We start from the raw sequence: 8398 nt of genomic DNA on the forward strand, positions 1-8398 counted from the left end.
AAAATTCACACCTTGCAGAAAAAAATAGGCTGGATACTGAGCTACATGAGAGTCAAGAAATTCAGTATAAATCTAGTTTCAGGCCACTTAGAGTTCAAATACCTAAGCAAGTCAAGTTTCAGACTCTCAGGTCTTGGTCTGACCACAAAAAGGATTTGTTTTTGCATTAGCTGTTTAGTAGTAAAAAACTAATATAGCCGATATGATACTATTGTTGTGCTAACCAAAATAGCATATAGGACATCAACAGGCTTAAAGGTCACCTTTGCCCATCATAATGAGATCAAAATACTACTTGTATTGTCTACAGCAAAATTTTACAATTAAATTATCTGACTTTATCTACCTCATTGGTAATCTCTTTCTCCTTCCTCCGTCAGTCCAGCTTTTTCTGATATAGATGTATATTTAGGCTTTGGAGTTAAAGTCTTTCAGAGTACAACTGCAGCATATTGGCTGTCTCCCCTAGAAAAATCTCTACTTTTACAGACTTGTCATAGACTCTACAAAGCTTTTATTAAACAGGAGTTATAATGCATTCAGCATGTCAGCTTCCAGGGTTTCCAAGTTTCACTCCAGTCTATGCAACAGTTAGTGTTTTGTTAAAGAAACACATCGTCAAGTCTTGTGATAATGTGAGAAGCCTCATTCCTTTCATTTCTTTCTAATTTTGCATCCCACTTTATTATACAGAACAAACACATCAAAACTCAACACCAAATTTTCCAAACGAGAAGAGAAATACATTTAAATTAAAGGTTTATATATAAATCAAGATTCTTAATGAAATCTTGATGGTTTAGTATGGAGTTTTATTTCCGTATTCTGTTTGTTTACACTTGCAGAACTTCAGCATTTTACTAAGTAGTTATTTGCTTTGTTGTGCTAAACTTTCAACTGTCTGGAGTAATGATTTTTTTTTTTTCCTATTGTCATAGTTACTGATGTATGTAAGTTGGATATAGGTCTTCATACCGTGGATGGAAAAAGGACTTTTTATAATTTTCAGTTTTGAAAAAAATATGGACAGTTACATAACAGCACTGCTGTTCGTTATGTTTCTTAGATGTCAGAGATAAACTAAATCTTTGGGGAAAAAAAAAAAATCAAGAAAATGAAGATACCTAAATTCCTTAGGCTGGAAGATACTGTCAGGGAACTGCAGGAATCAACTGCAGTCCTTCCAAATAGTGCAATGAAATGCAAAATAAGATGGCATTTGGGGAGAAAAATTGGAAGAGGGAAATTGTCCATACACCATGTAGGAAACTTAGAGAAGCTGAAGATTCAAAATACATTCCAGTAAAGAAAAATGCACATATAAAGTGATACAATTATTTCAGAAATACAGAAGAGACATAGCCCCCTTCTTTAGTATCAGTTGGCATTTTAGACCTCTGTTTAATATTTTGCATCATGTTTTTAATGAAATGAAGTCACTTGACCTTGAGCAGTTAACAGACGGACTAATTAGAGATTGAATTATTTGTGTTATAACTGATAAGCAGGTCAGAATGTCAAAATGAGATTAGCTATTAATTTAATTTTGCAAACAATCATCACTGCAAGCCAAAGTAAACTGGATTTCCCCAAAGAGCTAGGAAAAAAAAAATTAATGAGAGCTGAATTTCATGTGACTTAAAACTTAGGGGGGGGGAAAATCAGAAATCTACCATCATATGAAAGACCATCAAGAAAAAAAAAAAAAAAGATAAAAAGCCCAACCCTAAACACATGTGAAATAAAGAAAGAAAAGAACAGTTCAACACAATAAATGTAGCAAACATTTTATCAGGGAACACCATACTCAACAAAAATTGCATGGTAACACCCAAGCAAAGATATTCATAAGTATGTATCTGAATGGAAAAAAAAGAAAAGAGCAAATGTTAGATCTCAATAAAATGTACAAAGCAAAAATCTTCAAAACCGTGGATTATCACAGTGTCAGAAAACATTTTTCATAAGATATCAAAGCTGAATGCTTATCTCAGTATAAATAGTGACAATTTAATATGAAAATAAAAAATAAAGTATGCTTAATTATATGTGTAAAATTGCATTTGGCAAAGCTTGTGTAAGAAGAAAAATCAATGAGTAGGGTTTGAAATAAAGCAACAGTTCTCAGCATACTTGGGTTGAAGAACAGTACGTAAATGCAGTGAGGTGTTAAACTTGTCTATAAAGCATGGTTCAAGGGATACTTTCAATTAAATTCAATGATGTATTTCCAAGACAATGCTTTCTGAAGGATATAAAACATCAAGGGTAAATTGCATATTGGTGCAGGCCCCAGTATGACAGCGTAAATATATTGGCTTCATTAAGGAAAAAAACCCCAAAACTTGACCAGATGGTGAAAGTAGATGTTACTAAATAGTTTCAGGCACCACATGCTTAAGTCAACAGTATGGTCACAGTAATAAAAGAAAAGATGTTAAAGGTGAATGTTGATACTAAAATCATTAATAGAGTCATCAAAGTATTGTAACCTATGAGAATAGCATTTTTTGAACAAATGCATTCAAGGCAGTTTTCTCTCTTAAAGCAAGTCCTAACGGAGTCACTTTGATAAAAAGAATTAACGCTCAGCACTTTTAACTTACTTTTAACTTACTTCCATTTACTTTGACTTCTCCTTATGCCTGTTTCAGTATCAGAAATGTCCAGATTCCTGGCTAGAATGTAAAAAAGTGAACACCTTTTCCAAAGGACTTCTCATTTGGAAAGAAAAAAAAAAGGAAGGAAGGAAGGAAGGAAGGAAGGAAGGAAGGAAGGAAGGAAGGAAGGAAGGAAGGAAGGAAGGAAGGAAGGAAGGAAGGAAGGAAGGAAGGAAGGAAGGAAGGAAGGAAGGAAGGAAGGAAGGAAGGAAGGAAGGAAGGAAGGAAGGAAGGAAGGAAGGAAGGAAGGAAGGAAGGAAGGAAGGAAGGAAGGAAGGAAGGAAGGAAGGAAGGAAGGAAGGAAGGAAGGAAGGAAGGAAGGAAGGAAGGAAGGAAGGAAGGAAGGAAGGAAGGAAGGAAGGAAGGAAGGAAGGAAGGAAGGAAGGAAGGAAGGAAGGAAGGAAGGAAGGAAGGAAGGAAGGAAGGAAGGAAGGAAGGAAGGAAGGAAGGAAGGAAGGAAGGAAGGAAGGAAGGAAGGAAGGAAGGAAGGAAGGAAGGAAGGAAGGAAGGAAGGAAGGAAGGAAGGAAGGAAGGAAGGAAGGAAGACCAGAAGACCAACATAATGAGAAACTGAAACAATTCTGAAATGCACCCAAGAAAAGAACTTTGTAGACTTAGAATCCAGATTAAGTTTAATGCGGTTATTTATGTAAGACAATAATTTGGCATGAACGAAGTTCACCAACCATACCCATAAAAACTGCAGTCAGCTGTATAGATGGAAAGTCACCAAAGTAAAACCAGCTGTCCAAGGACACATCTCTAGCTTGTCACAATTAAACAGTCTCTCAGAAAGGTATCTAGAGGATGATGTGATTATTTTAACTTCTGAAATTCATTTTGTTGGCAAAAGAGCCATCGTGGGACAAAAATCTACAAATATTAGAAAGTAGTTTGAAATATAGATATATAATACAGAGATAATTTTTTCCTTATTTTTACATTGGCTTTCAATCTGGTTGTTGAGCAGATTCAGGAAATGCAAAAAGGTATTTCTTTTGGGCTTTACATTGTATATTACCACTCTCTCACACACACAAACCCATGCACACATACCCCTTATTAGCAGCTGCAAAGATTGCCATGTTACTTGGAACCCAACTTTGTGTTTTGCTAGGTCCTGCCTTTGTAACCCTCTCCTATAGTCAGCGTGAAAGCTCAAGAAGCTAAGGATAATGCTAACAACAGATAGTATATTCTAAAATTGGATGGTATAGCAAAAGGACAGCTTTTTTTCTTCCAAGAAAAGGTTATCTGCTCAGCAGGATGCTGGGACCCATTGGCAGAAACAAATGTTCTGCAGTTTGTACTCTGACTTGCTGTATCTAACCTCTGGCTAAATTACTGAGAGGATTTTCCCTTGTAAGATTTCTCTTATGCATTTTGCACAAGAATTAAATCCCCACCATTTCGCATTGCATTCCACAATCTTTACAAGTGTTTGGTGTCTCCTCTGAGGCACCTAGCACGTTGTGCGCTCCTTTTGCAAGGGGGTCTCTCTGAGGACGTCCGGGTATGGAGCGGGAGGTAAAGAGAAAAGCACAAGCAGGAAGGGCAGGGATTTGGGCAAAACAAAGAGTGACAGACTGCCGAGGGCAGCAAAACAGCCCCAGTGAGAAGTGATGAGAGCCTTGCTGCATGTTGTATACATAAAAACAGTGCTGCCGGCCAAGGCCGGGAGTCGTAGGAAGAGCTGGAGCTGAGGGGAGACGGAGGGAGCAGCCAGCCCCCAGCTGGCCCAGCAGCACTGAGGACTGCCAGGCATGGCCGGACTCATCAGACAGCACAAGGGTGGAGGCCCACAAGCCATTGAAAACTCCTGCAGCTAGATTTTGCCAACACATCTGACTAATCTGGAGCATGTTCCTAGCTCTGCTATGCTGCAGCGCTGCTTTGCGTGTAGGTACTAACCACGTTCAGGAACAGCTCTACTATCCTCTAAGGGCACTGCCAAAAAAAACTACGGAAAAAAGATGGGGTAAAGGCAAGGATGTCCTCACCCCTTCCCAGTTCTTTGTAGTTGCCATACTTCCCTACTGCAAGGTACAAACATTGCTCACATCATGCCAATTCTCCTACTATTCACGCTTCTCAAGCAAGCGTGGAGATCAATCCTTTCTCACCTCTATGAACAATCCTTTCTCACCTCCATGCTGCCTTCTAGCCTCTGCCCTTCAACCCCACCTCAACGCTGACGGAGAGAAAGTGACATTCCAACGCTCATCCAGTACAAGTAATTGCAAAATGTTCAGGGCAACCCTCTACTCTCCACATCAAGCTTTTACCCATCAAGAGGCCCAGTTATCCTGCTTTCAAATCTCCTTGGAAAAGTTTGAAATGCTTAAGTGGCAAACTAATGTTCAGCATAAAGATGCAAAGGGGAGATATTACGCTCCTGAGGGACACTGCACATTTCCCTTCCAACCCTGGTCTCAGTTGAAGTATTACAATAATGACAGATGAGCTCCTCCAATAAGAGGCTTTCCTTTCCTTGACTTCAGTGCACAATTTTCCAGAGTTTTATGCAACATTTTAATCTCATGTCTTTCAACTCTATATTCTCCTGCTATGTTGCTTATGAAAATGGCATTAATAGAAACAGAAAATCTGTTAAGCAGGGTAAGTGCTGTATTATATGTGAGAGCAAATCAAGCAGCCCCTGGCACTGAGCACCGAAAGGATTCCATTAAACAGAAGGAATACAGTCTTCCAACTGGCAGAGTATCGTTTCCCTTTGTTGACAGTATATAGTATAATGATTATCTACAGCTGGAATGGGGAAGTATAAATCACATTAAATTTTTAAAATATACTTAGCTATGCAGACCACAGGAATACACAACATTCATACATCGATTATGGCTATGGGATTTTATTGGGTTTTTTTAAACAATAGTTATTTATAGGAACTAAGTGCAACTCCCACATCTTCATTAGCAACTGCTTCAGATCATCCAAACTACAGAAAGTGCTGAGAAATCTGAATAAGTACACTTGTCTGACAGTCTTTTCGCAGAAAAGTATCTTTAATTTAAATAAATCTTTAACATTCACTCTTCTGCAATATACAATCTACTTTTTGCTTTGATTAAAAAGTAATTTTTAGTTTCACTAGATTAGCATTATTAAAGAGCTACTGTCTAAGAATACTGAATAATAAGAATATCTCAATGAGGAAGAAAACTCCCTGATAAAGTTGTTAGCTACAGAGTAATTTATTTGTGCAAGTGACAGAGACTTACAGGATATTGATAATGACTAGGCAAGTAGTCTGTAGGAACCTTGCACATTTATCTTTCACCAATCACCATCTTATCTTTTATATATTAAAAAGAAACTCAGAAATTGATAGTGTGGACAGCTTGCTGACATTAAAATTTCTCTGTGTTTTCTTCACCCTCCTTTTTCTTTACCCATTAATATAACTCAAATGTATTAGTCAGCAACCTTGGTAACACAGGACATTGTCTTTGCATAGAACTTAGGGCATGGGATTCCAAACCTAAAAGATCCATTCACATAAGAAATAACACTCATCATTAGATACATTTAAAATCAGCTTTGACAGAACAGTAATAGAAAAAGTATGGATATGCATTAGCAAAAGACTTTTTTTATATTTTTAAATTCTATTTTCATCACTTAGCTTGTTTTTCATATGTAAAAATAATAAACATGTAGGCAAATATTAATCTTTCTTAAAAACATCCCAGTAAAAAGAATTCAACATCCTGTACAAAGACACCATGTATGTTTAGAAAGCAACCAATATATTTTCTGAAAGGAATGGCACAACTTCCCCTTGCCTACATTGTAAAAACCCAGACACTTTTGCTGAAGATCATAAGCTTTTAAAAAACAAGGTAAGCACAATGGCAGCGTGAGGTAAGAGTCCTCTTGCTTGCCCATAAGGCAAACAATAGGACTGATTAATATTAAGGAGGGTGGGGGACGAAAGTTAAGAAAGGGAGGGTTGCCAAGAAACTGTCACTATGAAAGTTGACCAGAAAACAAGTTCTACTCTGAAAAATTCTGAAGTTTTGGAAATTTAATTTTCCTCCACATCAAGATGAACCATCCACTCCTAAACTGGAGAGCCCATTGGTTAGGGCACAACCCTATTCATCAGCCTACTCATACTGGCAGTACTGAGACTGTCTCTCAGTCTCTCCTGTTGGAATATTAGATAGATTAAATATTCATTGAGCTTGGTAAACTACAGACCAACGCTAAAAGCCTAGTCAGGGAGAACAAGGACTTTCTCTCATTCAAGAAAAGCATCCTGACTATCAAGAGAGCAAGCATGACCTAGCTTCTTATGAACTTGACTATAGACCAGTTTCTGCATTTTTGGCCCATGGAATAAAGTGTGTGTGGGGGGGTATTCTGCTTTTTTTTCAAACTAGCCCATCAGTTGATGAGTTTCTGTCACAGGTGAGGGTTTCTTAACAGCAGGTACCACAAGCTATTGTGAATGTATCCTGCTGCAAATTTCTCTTTCATTTGATTTGAGGGAACCAAGCCAAAGAAAGTTTCTGTTTAAAAGGAATTATTTTAGTGAAAAGTTTTGATGGGTCAGCATTTTCCAGTAAAAAAAAAAAACACATTTCCTCAGAAAATTCCTGACCAGCTCTAGTCATCACTTTTCAGAGAGGTCACATGTCCATAGAATGGAAATTGCAGTGTACGTGTAAAAGGAGTTCAGAAAAGTGTAGTAGCATAGTGTTTGTACCTCTGTGTCGCCTGCGAGGAATGCCCGCAAAAACAAAATCATCACTGAGCAGACTGAGCACAGAAGCTCTGGTGAGATGTTCAGCATCCTACAGAACCACACTCTTACTGTAGGGGAAAAATGACAGGTTTTACTGCACGTGATGCTGCCAGTCTTTTTTTGACTTGCCCACTCAGATCACAAAATATTTCATTTTGAAATCCTACTTCAAAATATTTATTTAACTAGAAAATGTAGTTATGTCTTGGAAACCATCAACATCACTTGCCATACACGTTGCCTGATGCCCTCAGACCTTGTCCCAGGACCCAGACGCTGCGTGTGCCTGCCCTCACTCTGCCCGCTCCTGGCAGATCCTTTCCCTGAATTGTGGCTGTCTTTTGTTTCTGTCTGTGCAAAGGTCTGACCCTAACAATGTTGGCGGAAGGAAGGAAGGAAGGAAGGAAAGGTTTGTAGAAGCCTTTGCAAACTTTTTTTCCTTAAACGTCTCCCCAGGGGGCCAATAGAAACACAGAGTTAGCGCTTCAGATATCCAGTCCAAGGGGGACACTTCAGGAAAGAAATTCAGCTAAAGAGCTTCCAGCACTTGATTACTTATTGTTTGTTCCTTCTCCCCCTCCGCCTCCCGGATTTCATCGGGAACATCTAATGCAATTACAAGTATTTCAGTCTGGAAATAGCATGTTCACGCTGCTGAACTTCAGCAAGGACATTCCCTTTCAGCAACGTACTATCCTGTGTTTTGGGTATTCCTTGTCAACTTCTGTCATTGTACACTTATTCTACCACTTGGAAACTAAGGACACATGTTTCCTCATGATCCTGATAACGGCCGGGAGCACCAATGGGCAACGATGAGATTTCCTTCTCCCGCTCTCAGTGTCTCCCAGGCTCCCCGTCCCGAGCGAGCCCCGAGCTCCCCTTCACCCGGCGAGGAGGTGGCGGGAAGCAGCGACCTCTCCGCAAACCACCAAACCGTGCCGTGTCTCCCCGCAAAGCGCTGGCC

Source organism: Pygoscelis adeliae, unplaced genomic scaffold (genome assembly GCF_000699105.1).
Source record: "Pygoscelis adeliae isolate BGI_AS28 unplaced genomic scaffold, ASM69910v1 Scaffold267, whole genome shotgun sequence".
Taxonomy (NCBI): domain Eukaryota; kingdom Metazoa; phylum Chordata; class Aves; order Sphenisciformes; family Spheniscidae; genus Pygoscelis; species Pygoscelis adeliae.